Genomic DNA, 11,116 nt, shown 5'->3' on the forward strand with positions numbered 1-11,116 from the left:
GCTACTGATGTGATGTTGTGAGCCCAACTCACTTCCACTGCGTCGTTCGTTAATTATCAGTTGTCATAATCAGAATTTGTTCCGTTCTGTTCTATGTCTGATACTTCACATGTGAAATGTTCATTTAGGGTAAATGACTGATTTGTCCATACAGTTCTATTTCTATTTATTCGTTGTATACTGTATTTGGTGTGTCAGTGGCGCTGTTCATGTCTTGTCATCTGTCAGCGTTTCTAACGAGTTTGCAAATGCCCTGTGTGAAAATGGTGTATTGGGTCTGCATGTGTGCTGCACAGTGTTGAAGTATATGCTCAGGGGATCCTGTTTTCCCATAGGTACTCTCGGCTCCCTGTGTGAGACGGACTGTGTTCCGTTAAAAACTGAACCAACCAAATCTCGACTGGGGTCAGCATGCCATATTTTTTATCCTTCCCAGGTGGGGGGGGGGGGGGGGAAGTAAAGTCCACTATGTGATCTTTAGCATTGGTTTCTCACTCACGATGCCCCGCATTCACTCAATAGCGTTTCAGTTGGCGCTTGTCTCTTTATGTTCCCTGGATAGATGTACACTCACAAAAGGTCTGGTTCAGAACAGGCACTCACGTAAACATAATTAAGGCAATACACTATTATTTGCGATTAGTATTTAACGTTACCGAGTTTTACAAGCCAAGTGTGCTGAGTCGAAAATTTTGTTGGTGGATGATGCAGTTGTATATTTGGACATCGAGATGCTAGAAAACTGTAGAGACACGCAAGAAGACCTGCAGAGTACCAACACATTATGCAGGAACTGACACCAAACTCTCAAACAATCTTATTGCCCATAAAGAGACGGAAAGACACGTCATTGCACGATTACACATTTGCCGAACAATCGCTGGACGCACTCAAATTTACCAATTATCTGTGAATAAGTGTGTGTAGCGATTTAAGGTGGGTCAATCAGATAACACTAATCTGAACAACGGAGATGCCAGTGTGGGATTCACTGGAAGAGTCGACTAGATTCATTCCCTACCCAAGAACACGGCAGCTTGCAAAACCCTCTCTCGGCCAATATTTGAGTAATATTCATCAATGTGGGAGCCACACTAGTCAGAATTGGTAAAGAAAATAGAGTAGATTGAAATAATACCAGCACGTTTCGTCCCAGGTTCATTTGGTAAGTTGGAAAGACTCGCTGAGATGCTGGCAGACGCTACGTGGGGGGAGGGGGGGAGTGCTTAACTGCTTGAAGGGTATACATTCCTAGAATAAAGCAACATAGTGTTCCCTTTTACATCTTAAGAAAGACCGTGAAGGTACAATTAGTCTGGCGGCTTACCAAAAATCGTCCTTCGTGCACAGTGCTTGGGAGTGAAACATTAAAAGTTCAGAGGCCGTGAATTTACTCACCATGAAGTGGGATTCACCAGTACAGGCGTAAGTGCTTGAAGAAGTTCATCCAGCCAATGACAAGCAATATCTAGAGGCTTTTTGTTAGTTCTTTGAACAAACTCTGCAAGGTCAACTTCGAGATGTTTGTGTGTATGCTCACCAATCAGGTCGATGCTCCCCCCTCACGCAGGCACAGCGTTGTTCGATAGGTGTAGTAGTTCTCCAAGTACGAATTTATCCAGAAATGGAATTGTGTGTAGTTCACGAATGAGTTATGATTTAGTCTGTATGGTGAATATCAATATTTGTTCACCTGAAGAGCCCTGGTGATACTGTATGCCAGTGCCAATGTGGTAGCAAGGCCCTACCAGAACAGTTGATGACATAATTGCAAGTATGTCGGATACCTGATGTACTGTGAGAGGATCCTGTATGCCCATGGTGAATCACATACCATTCTGTTATTAATTTATTTAACCTGATGAGACAAGTGTCTTCCGACCATCTCTCATAAAAAGCTAAGAATTTATGCTTATATGATTATTTACATCATTATTTCCCTAATTAATGGAAATAATTATATTATATATGGTAGTGGTAATGGCGGTAATAAAAGAAGAAGAGTGATTTACATATAACTAATCGTATTACGAAAAATTGGTGCTAGAAACTAGTAGGTATGCATTCATAATTGCATTACTACTGCTATTACTACTACTACTACTACTACTACTACTACTACTACTAATAATAATAATAATAATAATAATAATAACCAGCATGTACAGGGTGTCCCAGAAATGTTGCATCAGACTCTGAGGAGTTGTAGAGGGCGTCTTGAGCAACAAATTGTGTATGTGAACCCGTGTCCCGACATATTATCCAACGACACTACAGCACATCAAAGTTATAGGCGACAGCGCCTGCCACTAGGCCACCCCTTCGGCACCAATTGTGACTTTTTACATTTATGGCTGCAGTCAGAACGTCTCTCACTGTTGTTTGTCATTCAGTGATTACGAGTTATTTGTCACGATCATCGGTGAAAAGGTGGAGCTAAGCGCTGTGTAGATTGGCCATGTCTCCTGAGAATGTGATGCTTTGTTGCTTTAGGTGGATGACAGTTTCAGATGCAGGTTTACCATCATATTTTTCTCCTGAACCCCTTTGAAACCTCCGAGTTTTGTAATATAAAGGAGAAAAATAAGCTGGAGATGGAAACCTTGGTCCGAAACTGTCATCGACCGAGCGAACCTAGCATCAAATTCATAGAGACAGGACATTGCTTAGCAGCAGAAGTTCCATTTTCTCCTCTGACAATTTTGGCAATCAGTCGTGATAACTGAATAATGACCAGCATTGCCAGACATTTCACCTATGTTCCAACAGCATAGATAGTCACGTATGATACCTAAGGGGTGGACTAGTGCAAGGTGCTGGAGCCTATAATTGCGATGCTCTGTAGCGTAGTAGGGTGGCATTCCCGGGCACAGGTTCCTATCCTCGATTTGTTCCTCAAGACACCATCTACAATCCCTGGAAGTTCGTCGTAAAGTATTTAGGATACCCTGTATGATGAGTGTGGTTTGTCTGTGCATGTCGCCAAAACTTCAGGGGTGAATTTCACAGCCCTGTGACAATTACATGGTATGGTAGCACTGAATCCCCCATCCATGAAGAAGGTTTGGTTTGGACCTGCAGGGGTTGTGTTCAAAGATATGGGTGTCTAAATAGGACATCGCACCCATAAGGGAAGACAGTGAAGCAGCTTGAAATCGAGTGTCGAAGTGACCGAGACTGGCCACAATGTTCCTTCTTCAATACTCAAAAATGTAGGAGAATGTTGTAGAATGTTCCATAATGTTCTAGGATTTTCAATAAGATTCGAGAATGTTCTAGATATCCGAGGAAACCGGGAATTAATGGGAGGTGTACTATTTATACTTTTTGCAGATTTTCGGCGAACGCTTCTAGTTTTTATAGAAATCAAATCCAGCAAATGAAATCAATGCTTCTTTAAACAAATCAGTTCCTTGAAACTTTCCTGGCATATTAAAACTGTGTGTCTGACTGAGACTCGAACTCGGGACCTTTGGCTTTCGTACTCTGCCATCTGAGCTACCCAAGCACGACTCACTCCCCGTCCTCACAGCTTCACTTCCGCCAGTACCTCGTACCTCAGTACCTCGTCACACTCCGCTGCAGAGTGTAAATCTCATTCTGGAAACATCCCCCAGGCTGTGGCTAAGCCATGTCTCCGAAATATCCTTTCTTCCAGGAGTGCTGGTTCTGCAAGGTTCGCAGTAGAGCATCTGTGAAGTTTGGAAGGTAGGAGACGAGGTACTGGTGGCAGTATAGCGGGCCCTGAGTCGTGATTGAGTAGCTCAGATGGAAGAGCACTTTCCTGCGAAAGGCAAAGGTCTCGAGTTCGAGTCTCGGTCCGTCGCACAGTTTTTATCTGCCACGAAAGTTTCATAACAGTGCACACTCCGCTTCAGAGTGTAGATGTCATTCTGGAAATCATTTCTATGGTGTAGAGAGAAGAAAGTAAAATCAAGAATGAATATGAGAATTCAGCTGTCCAATCATGAAGAGAGGAAATATTTTGTCAAAAATGTTGTTTCAGATACGCCAGTAACCGTCATTTAAACTCGAGATGCGAATCAGTTTTCTGATACATTGCAGAAGTTATTCCAAAGTCCGTGTCTGTTATCGAGAAAGATTTAAAGAATGTAGCTACGTGATATAGTGGGCACAAGAATTTAGCTCAGACTGGAACGTATTTTGATAAATGTTCGAGACACCTTAGAGCCTTGGAACCATAACTGTGATATGAAGATAGTGCAGCTTCCTCGGAGGTTCGTTTTATGGGTTCCGTGTCTCAGTCTGTAGAAATGGAATCCTTGTAAATTCACTTTGTAGTCCGTCCATCCGTCAGACTGTCTGTCTGTCAGTCAGTCCGACCGTCCAAAACCCCTTTTCTCAGGAATGTGCAAGCGTACTAAGTTGAGATTTGTATCACACATTAAGGTCTACTGGCTCTTGGCGATGTATAAACTTGAAGCTTCTAAGTCAGTACAGTCAGAAGTCACGGCCATATGTCACACATACTGATACTCCCAAACTTACTCATCAAAACCTACAGGCTACTTGTCGTTGACCTAGAATGATGAAATTTGCAAGAAACAATGCTTAAAAATACAAGGAAAAGAAAAAAATACCAAAATTTAGAATCGGCAACACTATCTCACTAAAATCTTGTTGTTTTTGTTAGACTGTCTGTGTCTGACCGACTGTCTGTTAAGATTTCTTTTCTTCAACACTGGGTTGACGTATCACGCTTAAATTTGCGTCTATCTTGAGGTCTACAGTCCCTAGGCCCTGCACAAAATTTAAACTTATAAGTCAATGCAATCAAAAGATATGGCTATTTGCGTTACAGCTTCTGATACAAACTAGCGCATCAAAACTTATAGCGTACTTCTCGTAGGTCTAGAAGTGCGAAATTTGGCAAGAAGGTAGGTTTCAGATAAAAAGCAAAGCGAAAGAATCTGGTTATTGTTCATTTATAATTACCTGATACGAAAAAAGTATGTCTTGTCACTTGATATCCGACTTCAAACTTGAAATTAAAACATTCTCGAACGTCTTGGAATCCGTGGGACCGATACCTTGCCCTTAAGAATATCGATAACAGGCAAAAATCGTCAAAATATTATATCCCGGATCGATAAACTATATTCATAAATAAGTTCGAACGGAAGCCTTAATGCTACAGTGCTACTCGCACCTGTCAAATTTTTGGACGTAGTCTCATTTAGGCCTAAACATGAAGTAACAGCTGTCTCTTGGCATCTTATTCTTAGCATTATGTGATTGTGTGTTTCGTAGAGAGAGAGAGAATGTTTCCTGATTAGAGATAATTTTAGGTGGTTATCTATTTTTGACGTTTGTAATGCTGTAAGTTACACCCATTCCTCCTTTTCTGTGTTGTGTGTGCTCATAAGAGACGACAGGTAGGGTATTTGACGTAAACATTTTTTTCGTATTTTTGATAGAGAGTAATGGCCGTTCGCGCACATTTGACCATGGCGCACAATTCAAAACGTTGAGATACTTTTGTAGATAGCGCCAATTCACACAACTTATGTTATTCTTAATTATTTTTGACATGGAAATATTGTAGTATTTTAAACATGGTTCAACATTCAGATTGTTCAGATACTTTTGAATGTGGCATATAATTCAAATAGTTCAGATATTTATGAACATGTTGCAAACATTCAGGAGATCGGATTCTTCTAAACATTATGCAAAATTCAGGTGTGCGCGTGTCGTCTCCGTCTCCCTCCCTCCCTCTCTCTCTCTCTCTCTCTCTCTGTGTGTGTGTGTGTGTGTGTGTGTGTGTGTGTGCGTGCGTGAACATCCTCTGAAACATTTTGATATACTATAATGTGTTGTTTATTTTCATGACAGCAAGCTCAGGATCGACGGCCCTTAAGCCCCAGTACATACTAACATATTAACGACTTCTGATTATTTTAGAAGCCTGTTAACTTGTGAACATCAAAAATAATGGCGCTTAAACACCACTCCACTTCCATGACTCACGTCAGAGGTGGAGAGTCACGTGACCGCCTGGTGCCAATTCAACACCATCTGCAGCGCTGCGAAATGGACAGTGGTCTCTTTTAAGAGAGTGGCTAATAGCCCGCTCAGGGAAAGTTGTTGGGATGGTACGTAAGCTATAGCAATATGTTGCAGCGTTATTTTAATAGCCGTTCCTCTTATGGTTACATCACGGATATTTTTGTAGTTGTCGGCTACTGACATCGTTACTGGGCAAAAAACTGTCACAGCGTCCTCATATCCCGTTACCGTCACTTGTCACCTGGTACGTAAGCCAGCTAGCGGGAGCGCTTATAACGAAAATACCCCACCAGCGCCACCAAAAATACGGCTAATCGACCACAGCTGTGCGGGGCTGCCGAGGCAGCGCCAGCGGCAGCCACAAATTGCCGCCCCCCGGCGGTTATGCTTTGTTGTGAGCGCGGACAACCGTTTACTGTCGGCAAATTGATAGCGCGGCACCGCCGTATCGTACAAACACACACAGCCACCGCAATTATTAATTCAAGTTTTCTATGCATTCGTATAAATGTGTGTTATTCGCTGCTTTGTGGCTTCTGATGCCAGTGGGCGTGTGATGTGCTTACAGCGATCAGAACTAATATTTATAGCTTCAGCCGAACTCCCGTATTTAATGTTATGTATAGCGCCACAATTCCACAAATAACAGACGAGTGGTTTTATTTTTTCTTAGTGCACGGCCATGCGGACAACGGCCTTGCCGCCATGGTAACACCAGTACTCGTCAGATCACTGAAGTGAAGCGCTGTCGAGTTGGCTAGCACTTGGATGGGTGGCCGCCCGAGTCTTCCAGGCGCTGTTGGCAAACGTGGTGCACCCAGCCCTCCTGAGGGAAACTTGATTGAGAAGTACACGCTCTGGTCACGAAAACATACGACGACCAGGAGCGCGGTTTGCTGGCCATAGGCACATACACTAACATCTGTCGACTGAGGATAACTCGACGGTCGGTCGGTACCATTGGATCTTTCGAGGCCTGTTCGGACAGAGTTCATCGACGTGGGATCTATACTGCCGGAAAAATAAATGCAGCATCCTCAAGAACAGTGTTCACTGGCCCTGCATGGTGAGGTGTTCTAATGTTAGTGATTCATTCATCGGTGTCATCAGCGAGCAAATGACGCTCAGGAGACCTGTCTTTGTGTTCTCTGTTTCGACTCTGCTGGCAGCAACTTTTCTGACTTTAGATTTTGTAATGATACTACTATACCGTACTTCCAAACAATTTAGTGGAAAAAATCACTTTCAATACAAATATCGATCGATTAGTCTCGAACAATACATGAAGGTGGGAAACGGAGATATCCATTTATATCCGCATTATTTAAAATTGATGGAAGGATGTAACATCTAATTTAACAAATTTTAATGTCTGCTCTACTCCAAAGATTTTATTCATGTTTTCTTAAGAGTAAAATTTAAACGCGAACATCTAGGAATCGTACTGGACGATTGGCTTGGAGCGCCCGATGGTACTAAGCAAGACTCTAGAAAAACAAAAACAGTGGCGAGGCTTTGTAAGGTTTAGACGCCAGTTGAAAACTGCGTATGTAAAATTATTGTGGTGCTTAAAGTGCGTCGAATATTCATTAAAGTGGTGTGGCTTCTCACTTACGCGCCGTTAAGTCCTCTCTGCAATCACCAGTTTGCGGATGCAAGAATTTCCCGATTTATAACACTCTAAAGTTTCGTAAGCCATGGCTGACACTGGAACAATGGCTTGGAGGCGCATCATGTTGCTTGGCGTGCATTAAGTTCTCATCCAGAGCAGAAAGCCAAACACAACCGGTACCTTCTGTATCGTCAGTGACGACTGGAAACTGTCTGCCTACAGCAGCATTAAGATCATGTTTGCCTCTCGCTAGGTTAGCACTGAGACAACGACGCGCAAGAATGGCTACTGTGGTGTCGTGAACGAATTAAATGGAGAGTTGACTGGCGCTGTGTTGTCTTCCATGATTGTAAGTTCAGTCTGTATGTGAATCATGGATGCAAACTCGTAGGCCTGAGGCTAGTGTGAAAGGTGTGTGAAATAATCGTCCACCACAGTTTTGATGACGTGACCACAGTCGCACTTCCGTTGGCACAAACCACGTCAAGGCAAGACTTCTATTTTCTCAGTAAGATTGTAAGACGTCGTGGTCTCCTGACCTTCATTGCTTACGTATTCCTCCCTCACAATCATATTCTGCACATCAAGACGCTTCATTTGATCCCCAACTCGATAAGATAAAGACAATGTTGTTTGAATTCATGAAAACGATATGCAGATAATAAGTGCTCACCGGGTTTGAAATACTCGAGGCTGGCGTACACACATACATTTCAGACACGACGGTCACAGGAGCTTTTAGTTCGAGAGAGGCAAACCACACACTGGGAGGCCGGTCCCTTCAGAGGACGAGTCAACCTCGGCTGCCCGTGGAGCAGACAGCGTGTGCCCGAATGAAAGCGGGAACGTCTCCATGTTCAGCTTAAAAGCAAAGTCCGCTACATTGTGTGGGAGCATCCAACCTATGCATTCTTTACACATAGCACGCAGTTTCAGAGATTTTCACAGGGAGACAGCAAACGCCAAACGCCAATACTACAGATTTCCGGAACGTCATTCTCCCGTTTTAGAAGAGCTATGCTGATTGGCAGACGGTATTTCTGATGCCTTGAGCTGAAAGAGTAATGGAAGAGACCGAAAGATTTACGCCTTCACGTCTGGCGTGGAAAGGCGCCGTTCCGTTGTCGCTATTGGCGCGAGGAACAAATCTCTCCTCAGTACTTCACTGGGGGAGCACCTCTGTCGAGAGCGAATCTAGGTGCGACTCTATATTGAGTCCTTGCGATTAAGCGTTGTTAAGTGTGTTGGATGACACACTTATTGTTCGGTGTGAATGCACAGAGTTTTAGTTAAAGCGAATTTTTGAGTGGCATCGCCGTGGACTGGTTATCCGACCGCTGTACCACGCCAATAGTTAGACTAGGGGCGAATACGAATTCTTGACTTCATCAAGGTGTAGGGAGAGTTTGATAGCCAGCTGCCGTGGTCTAGCGGTTCTAGGCGCTCAGTCCGGAACCGCGCCACTGCTACGGTCGCAGGTTCGAATCCTGCCTCGAGCATGGATGTGTATGATGTCCTTAGGTTAGATAGGTTTAAGTAGTTCTAAGTTCTAGGGGACTGATGAACACAGATGTTAAGTCCCATAATGCTCAGAGCCATTTGAATCACTTTTTGAGAGTTTTATTGGCGAGAGTTATCTTATTTATCAGCAGCGAGCAGCACAGACTGCAGTCTACGCAGCTTACGGTATTGTGCGCTACATCTATTGCGAGCCCCATATTTCCTCCACAACAGTACACTTCAATGCATTTCACACGCGACATCCTCGATCGTACCTAGCAACATTCTAAAGGATAATTATTCAAGTTGAGAAGGCATGTCTCTCAGCCATCCTGCCAAGTAAATAACAATCTTAAACTTTGTATAGAAATTTCATTAGCGAATCCTATCCTTCAGCGGTAACTTCACATTCCGAAAAGAACCAGGATATAACTTGTTCAATTCATAACTAAAAGTGTCACTGTGATTTCTCAGAATTTTAGCAAAATAAATAATAATTTTCGTTAGTTTCATGTTTTTGTTACACTAACTAGCACTACTCCAGTACCCAAGTATCCCACTAGGTACGTAAGAAATTTTGTGAACTTTTATGTCATTTCCTTACAGCAGACGACTCCAGAAGGTATCTATTGCTGAAAGTTTTCAGGCAATTCTCTTTAGATCATTAGGAGCGTCTGTCTGACTTCTGTAGTAGTGTGGGGGTGGAAATTGCATCTTGCAGGAGCCACTGGGGAAAGGGTACATCTCAGATTAACCCGTTGCACAGAATAACAGAATAGCAGATCAACGCCACGCTCACAACATGATGTAAGGGAAACTAGTCAGGTTATGTCAAAGTGGAACACCAATTAATATGATCATTATAGTTTGTTAGCAGCAGTGTTTGGACTTCTATTTGATAGATCCATCATGTTCTATCCTTAATCCTTCATCATTTAATTTAAAATGATAACCTGAATAAAAATTGTGATTTTTAGAATATAATGTTAATAATGAATTTTGTTTTAAACTGGAATTTTAAATGTTTATCAAGTGGTGGGTTTTATTTTTACATTTGCTGCAGTACATTCCCTATTGAAAATTCATAATTCAGTTAGTAATTTTCAGTAACTAAAGACCTCAAATACACTAAAGATGGCTGCCATAATATGGCATTAGAATCACTTTGGCTTCTTCTCATCTCTTAACTTTGAATACGACCCTATTAACTCCTTCAGAGTTTAGCGACTGCAAGAAACCAGACATAACTTTTTTCCATAAAATTTAATAATGTAATACACAACTTCTCTTTTTGTGCACCTGCGACTCCAGCTTTTCAAAGGAGGTTGTATTCACAGTATCAAAACGATACTGAAGGTGGATAGTGTTATAATTACGGCAATTTTCTTGTCGTAGGAAGTGAATTTTACGATCAAGTCCCTGCATCTATCAGCTATTTCAAAATTATAAGTCAGTGGCCTTAATTGTTCAACACTGCTGTTTTTCGGGTCTATATTGCCTGAAATACTTATAAATTTGTTTTCTCATTATTTAAATATCAATATAATTTTACGAAAGCTGCTGAATTTGTCTGAAAATTCAAGAACAGTACGTGTTTAAGTTTTAAAATATTTGAATTCGTTTGGTCATAAACCTTAATAGTTACGTACGTAACGTTAGGGTAATATTGCCCTGACATATATATGATTTCTCTAACGTCAAATAATTTCTGGTTGTCTGTTACATTTTAGAGTAGTAATGAATTTCATTATTCATAACTTCTTTCTCAAACTTGCACGAGTGCTAGTTCTGCACCGTTCGCCGAAGAGCTTATGTGAAGTTTGGCAGGTAAGAGACGAGGTACTGGCAGTTGAGAGGACGGGTTGTTAGTCGTGCTTGGGTAGCTCAGTTGCTAGAGCACTTGCCCGCCAAAGGCAAAGGTCCCAAATCCTAGTCTCGGTCCGGCACACAGTTTTAATCTGCCAGGAAGTTTCA

The sequence above is a fragment of the Schistocerca gregaria genome, chromosome 2, assembly GCF_023897955.1.
Source record: "Schistocerca gregaria isolate iqSchGreg1 chromosome 2, iqSchGreg1.2, whole genome shotgun sequence".
In the NCBI taxonomy this organism is placed as follows: Eukaryota; Metazoa; Arthropoda; class Insecta; order Orthoptera; family Acrididae; genus Schistocerca; species Schistocerca gregaria.